At 43.4% G+C, this 14,803-nt stretch overlaps 1 protein-coding gene and 1 long non-coding RNA gene across 2 annotated transcripts in view; one reads left to right on the top strand and one right to left on the bottom strand.

Annotated features, from left to right (window-relative positions):
• Window positions 1-14,803, top strand: part of LOC135902936 (gonadotropin-releasing hormone II receptor-like) — a 230,450-nt gene that overhangs the window by 88,225 nt on the left and 127,422 nt on the right. The window lies entirely within an intron of this gene.
• LOC135908073 (uncharacterized) lies at window positions 3,680-10,771 on the bottom strand. Its single transcript, XR_010566193.2, has 4 exons — window positions 10,533-10,771; window positions 9,534-9,632; window positions 8,453-8,580; window positions 3,680-6,395 (listed from the first exon to the last, which is right to left on the bottom strand). It is a non-coding gene; the product is annotated as an uncharacterized lncRNA (long non-coding RNA).

Here is a 14,803-nt window from a genome sequence, read left to right on the forward strand (position 1 = left end):
GGGGGCGCCATCAATCTAAAAGGCATGGAATACGTTAGCGACAGCGCAATTTTTGTCGGACAACCTTAAAGCATTGGGGTGCCAGTCACAACAGCGTGCGGTGGCATGATTGGACGCCGAGCGCCAATAATGACCCATGTATTGTCGTATATTGTGCGGACGCTAGATTAAAAAAATGGACAGAAAGAAAAGAAACCATCCCTTAGCAGAAGGTTTTGATGTACTCTGTATAGTGACTATGTAAAGCGATCGATGTAATGAACAATTTCGGAAGACGTAATTGACTATCGCGTGTACGGTAATGGCAGCAACAACAAAAAACTTTGAATCGCACGACTGTAATGAATTCATGGGAACTTTCCCTGGCAGTGCCGCCTGCTCCAAGCAATCAGTTTGACTGCAAATGGCGCAGTAAATTTTAACAACAAAACCCTATGCGGATCGCTCATGGTAAAGACTATTTATTAACTCATGCTCAACGCTCTTTCAGATTTACGTAAGTTTTCTTTTTTTTACACGCCCAGCACACTATTCGCAATGCAGTATTCATTTATTCAATTTTCCCTGTTATATACAGGCATATCGTAACCTGACTGCTCATTTTCTTCGTTTGCGCAAAACGAAGGGCAACATGTTATAAAGAACGCTCATTCCACGTGTTTTGGTTCCGCCCCGACCACTCTAGTACAAGCGTCGATTCGTTTTTAACATACGGGTGATTGCTCACTAGCTTACCGGATAATGAAAGGGCTCGACATGCTAGAGTTTCCCGCGAGCCTGTGGCAGCAAGGCCTTTTACACAAAAACACGAAAGCAGACCCTGTTCTGACAAAACTGGTGACCGACTTGCGCAGAGGAAGTTGTTTGTATTTACTTATTTTTTGAACGCGGCTCTTAGGCACCCGTTCCTGTGGCGAGCGTCGCCGTCGGCGTTGGTGTCGGCGTAACCGAGCAAACGAACACAGCTACAAAGGATGAAAGATTGAACGCGGAGCGTGAGATGAAAGACACTATCGGCGAACGCGGAGACAAATGAGAGCGGCCCCTTTAGTAGGGTACGCGCGGGAAACTGGTGTCATGCGGACCCTCCTGACCGCTCGATGCGTACTCATATCTCGTCTCAGCTGGTCTGCGCGTTTTGTACTAGCCTCGGCTCGTGTCAGCTCTTACTCGCACTTGTTTGGTTTGCGTGGTTTGATCGCGTTCGCGCTTTTTTCGAATGTCATGGTTTCACTTTGTTTTTATCAATGATTAGTCTAAAGCGAGTAGTCCTAGTGGAAAGCTTTTGCAGACAGACCTTGAAGAAGGACCTTGAATACAAGGACGCGGAGGCGACACCCACCGTACCTTATCCTCCTTGACTAGGAACGCCGCGACTCCGCAACCGAAGAAGGCACGCCAACATGATTACGATCAGGGGCAATAACGTCGTCGTCTTCATAAGATGTGACACGTGTTAAGAACGAAGGACGAATAACGTATAGACAGCGCCAGCTATCAGCAGACGAAGGAAAATGTATGCGACACCTTGCATCTATAGGTTGCGTGCGAGAGTTTCATGCATTCACGTGACTTCCGCAGCGGCTCGTCGCTATTTGCTGTGGCTGCTTTGCCGCAGCTACGTTTGAACGCCGGCGGCCCGCCGCGCGCGTTTTAGCGCTTGTGCGTATGGGGCTTTCTGCGGCGACGATCGCTCCGCAATAACATCGGAGTTGCGCGCTTCGTCCGTTCACCAATGACGCCATCGATAAGGCACGCGGCGAGTGCGTCAAAACAAAGCGTTGTACGAGCGGAGGTCTGTCTGCGGTGGCTGCTCTGAATCGCGCCCACGCGTTAGCCGTTCACTGCCTCTCGGGTTTTACCAATTAGCGAGGCAGTCGCGCCATACTTCGCTCGTTTGCAAAGTGCTGCAAAAGACAGATTATCCGCGCCAGCCATCATATTGCGAAATGAAAACACGTATACAGATGCGCTCAAATTTCGCATTAGGGTATATCATAGCCGTCAGTGAGTTTATTTATTTATTTATTTATTTATTTATTTATTTATTTATTTATTTTCAATACCTTATAGACACCATGAAGGAAACTGAGTAAAGAGAGAGCGAGAGAGAGAAAGAGGTAAAAGTAGGGATGTTAACCAAGGACGTGCCCGGTTGCATGACTACCCTAAACTTGGGCACGTGAACCTTATTCTGAAATGTTTTGCCGTGTGATTTGAAAATGTCGTCCGGAAGATTGTTTCTATGTGGAATAGAGCAAGGTGATGCGCATGAACTTTAAACACTTGAATATGACCGTGGATGCTCATGAAACTGAGGTAATTGTGGAGTGCTTCCTTGTAGATGAAACGGCGAGATTGTGACCTAACAGTCTGTACGCGTCTGTGAAAATGACCTAAAAGAGTGAAAGCGCGACGTGCTTCCAATGACGACTTCCAAGGACTGTTTCAATAACTACCAAACTAATTTATTTGAACTGGTTGTACATGCGTACGGTGAATATCGCTGCTGTATTCTAAACAGTTTTCGTAGTGAAATAGAGAAATCTTGATAATGACACCATAGGGACGAAGTAAATTCTAGCTGTGGGTAAAGACATGCTAGATAGGCCAACTATGTTGTGCTATTAGAAGGCGAGTTACTCACGTTCATTACTAGATGCGCCATTGACCTAAAGGCTTCAGAAGGAATTGCTGCTATATGCGTAGGCAGGAAATTACACGGGCCAGATGAACGCTAAAGAATACTGCGATGTATCACTATAAACTTTATCCTAAATGGTTGGCAAGTTTGCGTAGGTGCTCACAGCAGAGCGATGTAATATAACGTAGCAAGGCGCCTGACGATAATACAGCGAACTGGGTTTACCGAGCTCTTACCTTTCCAATCGTTTCCGTGATTTTGAGTGCGTGCCGACCTTACGCAGCACTAACTTAATCGCCATGCATAATGTACCAGCGCAAACGTGAAACCAACAAAGCGTTGTGGGTTTTTGAGCGTGCAAACGCGTACGTGGGCCCACTTGCATAAGTACTTACAATGAGGAGCTTTCTTTAATGTATAATGCCTCACGTTGATATAGCTCTCTCGCACGTTGTGTGTCTTAGTCATAATAGAACCTTATGGATTCTCTGCTATCAGTGTACACACTAAACATTTTAACACCCTTAAGGGTGTAAATCAGTTTGTCGCCAGACGAACACCCTAAGGGTGCTGTTGTCTACACCCTGCAGTTGGGGTGCCATTATAGCACCCTAGTGGAAGGGTGTCCAGCAAAATAAATTTAGGGTGTAAGCGTGCTCGTCCAAATTAACACCCATCCGTGTGGGTGTTGGAAGGGTGTACACTCTTTTATCTCTAGCGTGTATGGAAGGCAGGTTCGGCAGTACACGCCTTCAATTACTACTATGTACAGCGATCCACGCACAACTATTGCGTGTGCCAGAAGGTTCAAGTTCGGCTACCAAACGCACCGTCGAACAGCCGGCCTTAAAGCTTCGATGGGCATACACAACACCTGTAAGTGTGGATCACATTACATATTAGTAATTCATGGTGTATATTGGAAAACCTGTATTCGCTGCACAAATACAAGCTAGCAAACTTGACACTTTTGAGCATGTATATCAACACCAAGGCTATCATGATTTCCATATCCAAATAACATGCAACACAGACTGGTAAGATATATGCTGCATTTTCAAGAAAATGCAACTATATTTATTGCATGCTGCAATACAGAGTACAATATATACATAAATCACATTAAATATAAACATGCACAATCACCAAACACATCGGTAAGTACAAGAACATGTACATTTCCCACAAAGGTATCTAAAATATAAGTATTGATCAAATCTGTTATTAGAGAAGAAACTATGTATAGCGGCACTGAAATAGCCTGGGTTGATTCGCAGTGTTTTGGGCCACATAAAGGAATAAATTTTTAGTATTAGGCTCCAGTGAACAAAAATTCAAGTTCTGATGCCTTAAAAAAAGGCATATTGCAAAGGTGAATTAGGGAAGCAATTGAAATGCAGAGCAAACGCACAAGAAAGACACCTGTTATTTTGTACACTAATGTAATCCCAAAACATTATTAAAAGTTTGGAAAGTCGATGTAAAGCAGAACTGGCCAACATTTTTCAGACTGAAACAATACTTCCCAAGCATAGACATGCTTTAAGTGAGGTTTAAGCCAGGAGCCTTATTGGTAATTTTCTATTTCCCACAAGATTACTTGAGCACAATAATACGTAGAATTTTTTAGTGCCTACATAGTTTGTCCTCTTTTGTGAAACGAGAGTTCTCTGGGCTAAAGGTGCTGTGTAGCGGTTTTTCTAACTACAATACCAGTCTCTATAAATTTTTGTTTTGTAACTCGAAGGCACTGGTACATCTACAATATGTAGTTTGAAAATAGGTTCTTTTCTTACTATAAATCAAGAGTGCATATTCCAGATCTACTAGTGCCTGGGTGCAAACTGCAGTAGGAGGCCTGATAAAAACAAACCACTGTTGATTAAACGATTTAGCTGAGCACAAAATGTGGAGTGTTTTAAAATACCTAGTAAATTTCTCAATTATTTGCACTTGGATGCAGTAGTTCAAGATTAAGGCGTGCTGTAGCATGTGAGCATGCAAATTAGCAAACTTCGTTTAATAAATTAGCCATACTCTGGTTACTAAAAGAACACAGGCATAGGCAGTCATGCAAAAGTTCAAGTTAAATATCACACTGTTAACATTTGCCAGCAAATGGTCGTATCAAACATGATAATTATACTGAACAAGGGTAGTTTCTTGGGATAGTTTGCAATGAATGAGATAAAATTACGTACAGCTCGAATGACAAGAACTGCGAGAGATGTCAGACTGCGTTGACTTCCAACATTTTATTACGTTGCCACATCATGTGTATATGTACAAAAGCGGGCATGCGCAGAATGAGTCACAAAGGGTGTCTAACAGCAAATGACTGTAGTAAGAACATCGTCCTTTGAAAAAAATAAACATTAGAATTTCTATCTGTTGAGATACAAGTCTTCACTAGGGGTCAGCACGATAGAGGGGTCACTAACGCACACACTAACCAGTTTTCTAGTGGAATCTGCTTCTATAGTTTCCCGGATGACCTGTGTCTCGCTAAAGCTTCCGTACCTTCAAAGAGGGGCACGCAGCCGCAGTCCCAGCAATGGATGCCGAAGTGGCCTTGAACAGTGTTATGGACGTTGTTATCGTGCTCTCCTAAATTATTGTTTAGGCGCCTGCCTGTCTGTCCAACAAAGTCAAATGAGATATTGTAAAGCTTTGCCTCCTTAACAGCCTCAATAAATCTTGCTCACACGAGATGCAACATAGTGTTGCTGCACAGGTTGATTGCCTTTCTTGCGTTGGCTACCCTTTGGCCTTAATTTCAGCCATAGCGGAACAGCTTCTGAAGTGCACAAAACATGATGAGCACGCTCGGTCAAGGAACCAGCCGGTTGAAAGACACAGGTTTGCAGTGCTATTGTATGTTCATGATGTCTCCCATAGGCTAAAAAAGATTGGGGAACCTGCAGGAATCACAGTCTTTCCTCAGCCCCGGAAAAGCTGGCAAGGCTCTGTAAGCGTGTAAACGCGCCTAAATCGCATCAGAGTTGTTGCTCTGCTGGGCACAGAAAACGTTTTGCGATGTGTGCAACGAATGTGGTTTCCCAAATTCCCATTTTGAGGCAGTAAATATATTGGACAGACAGGCAGGTGCCTAAATGATCGTTTAAGAGAGCACTATAACAACGTCAATAACACTGTTCAAGGCCACTTGGGCATTCATTGCCAGGACTGCGGTTGCATGGCCCTCTTTGAAGATACGGAAGGTCTAGCGAGACACAGCTCACCCAGTAAATTATTGAAGCTGATTTCACCAGAAAACTGGGTAGTGTGTGCGTCAGTGCCCCCTCTATCACGCTGACCCCTAGAGAAATTTTGTATCTAAACAGATAGAAATTGTGATGCTTTTTTTTTTCAAGTAACATGTTCTTTTTACAATGACTTGCTGTTAGAACACCCCTTGTGACTGGCTTTCATTTTCTGCGCATGACCCCTCTTATGTTTACACACACGATGTGTCAACGCAATAAAATATTGTTGAAAGTCAGTGGAGTGTGTCTGTCGCAGTCCTTGTCCTTCACGCTGTACATCATTTTTTATACTGAACAGCCAATATTGATTCAAAATTAGAAAAATATAGTACACATCCGAGCTGCAAAAATGCAAGTCATGCAGCGAATGGCCTTTAGCTTTCCAAAAGAAAAAGAAATGTTCACGGTTAACCACGAGGTGCAGGGACTCCATTCTCTGAGCATCTTGACCAACGCAGCGCATGGCATTGCTGGAATCTTGCATCCTGCATTAGCAAAATAAGAAGAGAATCATGAGAATTCAGTCCGTGCAATTACACATGTACTTTGCGGAAAATTTGATAAAGCAACAAGCTCCTCAAAGTAACAAATTTAATTAATGTGATTGGGCAGAATGCACCGCTCAGGCAACTGGGCAAGACAAGTGAAAGGTAGAAGTTTCTATTTTGCAAATTAAGGAATTGCATGTTACTGTGAATGCTAAACCACTATGTCATTGTGAACACAAGGCACATACAGCAGCAAAAACATATAAATTTACAGTAGCCTTTTCATCATAGAAAATAAGAGTGAATAAAATTTAAAGACTACCAATGACATCTCTCAACATAGACATTTGTCCAAGAGTGTGTACGTGACCCTAATACAAAATTGACATTATGAAATCTGCAATATATCTGCATTACACTTTATAAGTACTGCAGGTGAGAAGCTTACGGGATATGGCACATTAAGAGTGAAATGCACAAGGCATTAAAAAATGACTGTTTTTACACAACATTATTACACTAGGAGACAAAGAGTACTGTTTTCCAGAGTGTGCACACAAAATGAAAATGAGGGAATCCCCACTGGCATTCTCATTTGCCCTGCAATACATGCATCCAGCCCAACAATATCCAACTCTCCAATGCACTTTATTAGACACTTTCTGCATCCTAAAATTTATCGTGTATTTCTTATTTACTAATTTAGTAAGAATTGGCATTTTGGCATATTTTCCTCGAAAATTTAGCATGTGTTGTCAACTATTTTTCTTAGAGCACGCCCCCTTCTTTCAATGGGTTAGCTTGGCAATGCACTGACAAGTAATATTCCCTTATTTAAACTTATGATCCTTCCTCATGCTCCCACTTCATGCTCTAAACTGTGATGCCCCTCCGACGCAGTTTATGTTAATCTGTGACTATTTACATGGTCCTTCTTTCTGTAGCCTCTCAACTAGAGCCTGAAATTTCTTGTCTCCTAGAACAATCGTCTTTCTTGCCCAAAACATATTGCACAGTTACCCCTCATAGGGGGGGGGGGGGGGTACTGTATATGAGTTTTAACATATTCAATGAACCTCAGGGACACAACCATTTCTCATCCTGTGTTGCTACTACCCGCATGAGTCACAATGGTTGTAAATTGGCTACCTGCCCTCTCTCGCTTAAAGGCACATTTTGCCATGTCGAAAATGACCACAAGCATCGAATTTCATTGAATGAGTGCTCCTGTGCATGTTTTTTTTTCCGTCCTGTAATGGCTAGGTTCAACATGGTCAAGTTGTTTGAAAACTGTCTAGCCTCAACCAATACTTTGTGTAGTTTCAAAATTATGAAACATTCATTTTTCAAAATTTGTCCCAAATTAAGCATGAGATATTTTCATGATGCAAATGAGGTAAGGTTGTGCTTAGAGACTATGATAGGCCTGCTATATCCTGCAAAACTGTGTGAAATGAAATATGCTTGCAATTTTCATGAGCAGCTAGCTCAGTACAATTAGGCACATTACCTGCGGAAACGTTTTTTTAACGCTCCCGAGAGGTCCTGGTTTATTGTAATTTCTTCAAATCCCTTGCAGTCTAGATTGCAATCCGGTGCATTTTGATTTCGATATTGTATTCAAAATAAAAACAGCTGAAATTTTAAGGTATTGATAATTATATGGGAATAAATTAAAGGTAGAAGAGTGTAATGCAATGAGCAAATAAGCTCATTGCAGGGAGTAAAGAAATATTCCTTTCCTGCAAATAAATTGGTAGCAGAAAGGTCATACAAAATTAGCAGTGAATGCACAATAAAGAATATGATGCTACAATGCCCCGGCATTCTGTGAATATTCCTGCACAAAGAAAATCCTCATAATGAAAGACCATCAAGAAAATGCAAATGTATACTTTGGATCAGCAGTCATACCTGCAGTATGCACTGTACCATCGGCAATATTTACAACCACAGACAACTGCACATCATATCAAGCTTAGGCGGCCAAGGAGCCTGAGTTTTAAATTATAACTTGACTTATTATATTACACTACACAACCATATCTACTTACAATGTTGTCTTCTCAACCGCTTTCAAGAAGACATTAACCATCTGTCTGAAGGCGAACGCAAGTGGCTTGCTCTTGATGGGGGGCGCCAAGGCTGGGCATTGTGAAATTGCTGCTGCCATCTGCATGACCTGCGAGAAACGACGCTCTAAGTACAAGATAAACAAATGCTATTAGAGCAAAAGACAAGATCATTGGCAATGAGCCTCGTTTTGGTTTGCACGAGAAAAGCCAAGAATATGGACTTTGTGCTGCTTACTGAAGAAGAAGCAAGCCTCCTTCCAGATGCTGCAGTCATGCATTAAGATTGTCACACAGCTGCATGCTCATATGCTGCTGTCGCCAGTACGCTTTGAAGTTTATTATTTCAAGTTAAATTGATTATTGTGTTTTCTTGCCAATTCTTGGCAAACAGACCAGCAATGAAGTAGCTCACTTACACACATACTCCCTTTTGAGGAGCGAATTCACACACACGCACGCATGCATGGGCGCGCACACACACACGCACACACATGCCTCTACCACATGAGCAGCTTCCTACGCTTGACACACATTTTTTTAATCCTGTGTCACTCCTACTGCTAAGGCATAAAAAATCCTTTGAGTTACCAACCCCAAACTCCTCAACCTACACCTCCAGCTTAAACACTTTCTCGAGAGCCAGGACAAGCCTTCTAGCTTCCCCAGTGCTCCAAACTGTAGTTACGAATTTCAATAGGGCTATAGGCGACAGCTCTCGAAGAGCATGCAAACTACCCGGAGACCTAAAGCTTGTATATGATACCTCTAAAGCACAACACTTCAAATTTTCAAAATTCATTAAAGCTCCTGAAGACAATTGCTATATACGTAGAACGTCTCGAATAACCTGCCGCTAATAATTTCAGCGGTTGTCTGCATCAAAAGAAATGTGGGCTAATGAGAAATCCACGTCTTTAAGATCGGAACTAATGTAATGGCGAAACACACTACCAGATTTCTTAATCATTTATTTATGCTCTGGATGTAATGTTCCTTTCACAATAACAATCAAGGATATAGATCCATCAGGGCATGGGAGGAAAAAGGACGAAGCGTATACCTGGCGCCTTCCCACTGGTGCTCCAGAGAAACGGCGCCTCATACAGCAGTTGTCCAGAGTGGCTTGAAACCAAACTCGGCTTTCAGGCGGGAACACTCGCTGCACCAAATCGTAAGAGTTTTTTTGCGAGTAAAACTACCGGCCTGATGCAATACATACGCACGCACACAAAACGCACTCACACGCACACACAAGTATACGCACTCTCAAAGCGCACACACAAAAGTGCGCACGCACACATTGATGCACACAAACAAGCACACATACATGCATGCAGGCAGACACGCTAACACGTGCTCGCACATACAGCGACCCACAGGCAACACACTCACAAAACACGTACGCACTAGACACGCGCAAACACGCCGGCCCATACAAACCGGCATGTACTGTACGCGCGCGCACGCACGCACGCACGCACGCGCACACACACACACACAGCGAGCTGAGCGCACGCACACACACACACACAAAGCGAGCTGAGCTGAGCGCACACACGCACGCACGCACACACACACAAATCGAGCCGAGCGCGAGCACGCGCACACGCGCAGACAAAGCGAGCCGAAAAAATGCTGAAGGCGTCCGGCAAGCAGCAACAGCAGCATGCGACCGCATCAGGGAGAACCAATACCGCGCCGGTTCTTTCGAAAGGTGGCAAAGCCAGTCGTCCCTTTTCTACGCGACGCAAAAGTGGTCGACCACATTTAACTGAAGTGCGAACGACCGTATTACAAGCAGCCGCGCTTAACGCACAAGAGAATCACATCAATGAACGCCCAAGCGCTGAGAAACAAAGCGTAACTATGCAGGCGCACCACGCCCGATGCAGATTTGACAAACATTAGTCACACGGGACGCGATCGAGGTAGTTCCCTTGCCCTAGTAGGAGTGCAGCTGCTCTTGCTCTTACATTAACGAATTATGAATTATGCTACGAGATCACAGTGAGATATTTCTAAAGCGAACAAAACAAATACCAAATAAACGGGCACTTGCCTGAAAATTTCCGTCATGCCAGTACAACCGACCGGGCACGTTGCAACTTCTCGTTTCAGCCTTCGTGGATCCATCTTCCAGTGCGTACGAACGCTTTGCTTTGAAGTGGGGCACGAGTAATACACAAAGCAAGGGCCACATCTTTTTCTACCCCGCGCGCAAAACTAATCACACGTTTAAAATTATTTCGCACAGCGCGCGACGCGAACGCACGCGAAAACGAGCATGATGGCGCAGCTTCCGCCTTCCCGTCCTGCCGCGCGCCGAGGTGATGGTACAGCGTCGGCCGTCACTTCCGGTCGCTTTTCATTGGGCATGGGGTGGCCGCGCAAATTGAACGTTTATTCTGACAGGTTTGCTTGCTCGCATGGCCGCCTGTTTGCTGCTGCTTCGTTGTGGTCTCTAACTAGAGCCGTGAGGCGGGTAGTTGCTACTACGTTTCGTGCCGAGCATTTTATTTTGGGGTGGGGGGCGCAGTCTGTGCTGCATCACTGAGGGTACAGTACACAAATCGGGACCGTGAGCGAGACGATCGGCGCTCTTCTGCTGGTGCGATTAGATTATTTGCTGCGTCCGAACGAAGCAACTTTGCGAGGTCACAGCGTAGTTTCAGCGATAAAGACGCGCACATCTTGGTCGTGCGACAGCGACGCGTAAACATTCATGACGAGACTGAAGACTGCGTTTGCAAGTGCGTATGCTCTGGATAAGAAATTACAGCTTTGACGACACCAGCCCTTAATATATAGGCTCAGCCTTACAAACTGTATTTGAGGATGCACTTAGAAAGCAGATCAGTAGCTTAGTAAACCTCTGAATGAATTAGGCAAGGTACGTGGAAATTCGGGTTTGAGAACTTCCAACGTGATCTCGCCTCTATAAGTCTTCTTTATGGATTCACCATGCAAATTGTACGTTGATGCCATTGTACAGCAGAGGCTCGTCTAACAGCATGTCCCTGTTTGTTCAGAAATGTATCCGAACAGCTTCTTCCATTTCACCACTTTTTGTTGGGCTATTAAGGGCACCGAAATATTAGTGCAGAATTGCGCAAGTTGCTCTCGTATTGTCGCTCTGCTACTGCAGTTTTTCTAGAAGTGTTTAATTGCATGTTAATATTCCTGTGAGCACGAAAAATAATGATAATGGAATTGTAAGTGAAAGGGCGTTCTTTTTCTGGATGATATATTTTTGGAGTGGCCGTCATACCAGTAACATCAGAATCCTTGAAGAAATATCGACAGTCACTTAGGAATGCGAAAACTTAATCCCTTCCATCTACACCTGCAATTGTCACGTGACCATGATACGTTAGTTCATACATTGTACGTGTTCTTCACAATTCTACCTTAATCTCCCGTAATGCACCGTGCTATAGTTTGTACGAACCTTAATGCAATTTATTCCACCCTTATTCACATTATTTACCCATAATTGCTCATAATTAACTTTGTTGTATTTACTACCTTCTGTATCACTACTGACGTCATACAAGACGGTGATGACTTCACATTTTATTTATTTATTATACATACATTCAAGGCCTAGTAGGCACAACAGAAAGGAGTGGAAGATATGCAATAATTGCAATGCAACGCAAGAATAGAAAATCAAACCATAATATAATTTGAACGGCGACCTTGAATTAGTGGTGTCACAAATTGAGACTGTGGAGGCGGGAAGGCGGTTGCATTCAGTGGCTGTTCTTGGCAAAAAGGAAGAATGGCACATCAATTTTGTGTTGATGATCGATGCGAGACGAGAACTTGGTGTGGTGAAAAGATTTTCTTTACGAGAAGGGTTAAATTAGCATATTCTATGAAAAAGACAGAGACGAAAGTATTTGCGACGTAACCAAAGGTCAGGTTCACCTAGTGTTCTTTTCATGGACGTGACGCTAGACTGAAGTGAATAATTTGAGAGAATAAAACGGGCGGCGCGATTCTGAATGCTCTCTGAATGCTTTCAAGGGAAATGACAAGATTGGCCTGAGCAGGGTCCCGTATGGATTGCTGTTGCGGAGAACGCCACTTTTCCTACCTGAAAGTCCATGAAATGCTTTCGCATTAAAAATGCAGTTCATACACACATTGCTCAATGCGTGGACGTGTACACGTTACTCAGATTTATGCATCAATACGTTCAACACCCTTCAGGCGTCGATTTACCACCCTTCTTCGAGCAAAGTCACACCTTATGTGTGGTATACACCCTTGTGATAGGGTGCTTTGGCCGAAAAGGGTGCTAAAAGGGTGTGGGCGTGGGTGTAAATGACGAAAGCACCCCTATTAACACCCATAAGGGCGTAAAAATGTTTAGTGTGTATCCTCTAAACCCTCCGGTGTAGATGTTCTGAGAAGCTATATTGCTTTTCTTGCTCTACATTTAGGCATTCCAGCAAGCACTTTAGTAGGATGGAAATGGAAACAGACTGGGATACATAGCGCAAAAAAATTACACAGGGACAAGAAGAACACAGGACGAGCGCTTGTCCCTGTGTAATTTTTTGCGCTATGTATCCCAGTCTGAATGCATACCACCAACACGCCCAAACTTCCCTGGAAATGGAAAGCCTTAGCCTTCAGAGCTTTACGCGTACACTCCATGTACACATTTATTTGCACTGAAAGAAGTGCACTCTTCTGTGCCGCTTAGAACGCTGCACGTTTTTCTGTTTGTCCCGTTTATGAGCGCTCTAATTTGCCAGCTCACTTGTTTTCGTTTTTTGTTGTTGTTTTCGTCGTCGACGTCGTCATCGTCGTCGTCGTCGTTGTTGTTGTTGTTGGTTTCCTTATCTCCCATACGTTAAGGTTACGGTACCTCGATACTGCGCAGCCAACCTCTAGTGAACCGGGTTTCACGAGGAGTTTATCCCAACGCCATCAAGACGAGCGTTCCGATACTCGAGGAGCGATCGCAATACGACGCGCAATATTTCCAGGAAGTCACCGGTTAGGTGCATCAGTATTATTTCTTTTGCGCCAGTAAACTACCATGGCAACTCTAGAAAAAGAAACGGCCCTTGCTGCTTGGATTGCTCGAAGGTGTCGTTCGTAGAGTACAGCGCGAAAGAAATCGACCGCTTTTCTTGCGTTACTGCCGCAGCACACAAACTCTGCGGGAGCAAAGTTCCGCGAAACTTTCTGGTATATTGAAATGAACGCTTCCCGCCCTATTCCTCTATCTCGATTCTACCGGCAGCGTGGAAAAAAAGATAGGTACTGAAAAGACAATACTAAAGACACTGTCACTTTGCCTGGTAGTCTCCTCTTTCGGGAGCAATTGGCTGAGAAGCGTATGAAAAATGGCACAGAAACAAAATAGCAAATGAACAAGATGAGCCATATAATCTTCTTGGGTTTCTATGTGAGATGTGTATATATTTATTATTATTATTATTATTATTATTATTATTATTATTGTTGTTGTTGTTCAATTTTTTTCTTTCTATATATATATATATATATATATATATATATATATATATATATTAGGTGTTATTATCATATTCTTTCACTTACAATTCTAGATTCTCGTTGTTAGAGTAGGCCCAAAGATTTCGGCAACGCCAAGAACTATCTAAAATTTGTACACAATTGAGAAATGGCATATTTTCGTATACTTCTTTTTCATCTGACATTATCATTGCGCGCCAGCTATGTCGCTAGGCCTTGCAATATTGATTTTCTAAGCCTCCAAGCAGAGCATTCGTTCGAAAAGCCATTCCGACATTGTTTGAAAACTACACTCAATATCCAGGTTCACCTGCTTTATTCTAGCAATTTCAAAAACAGCACATTTCGGCTATTGACGCTTCCCGCATCTCGTTCTTCACGCACTACTTTCCGCTCGATGGAGAGGTACAGTGCATTTTGAGTCGCACTGATGAGCGACTAATGTGCACTTACGGGGTTTATTCTTCAGTCTTTGGGAAAATAGCACATGAGGTGGTGTAGACTATGCAGCCCAGAATGGGCAAGTGAAGACCAGCGAGCGCTTGACTTTGTGAGTCACACAGGCTGTGCAAGAAACAAAAGCTCTCAAGGAATCATTTACATATGCTGGTTTGGCAGCATTTGCTTTATATGAAATATATGATTCCCATTGAGATGGTAACTGAGAGTAACTTTGAGAAAGTTCCCATGAGCTCAGGCACACTCATGCGTGGACATTTCACATCGTGTAAAGGCAGCACCGGTATATGTTATAATCGTTCCGGATTTCCTTTGTTCACGTCAGTCATTTCTTACCTAGGACAGTCGCTGCAGCGT

The sequence above is a fragment of the Dermacentor albipictus genome, chromosome 3 (assembly GCF_038994185.2).
Source record: "Dermacentor albipictus isolate Rhodes 1998 colony chromosome 3, USDA_Dalb.pri_finalv2, whole genome shotgun sequence".
Taxonomy (NCBI): Eukaryota; Metazoa; Arthropoda; class Arachnida; order Ixodida; family Ixodidae; genus Dermacentor; species Dermacentor albipictus.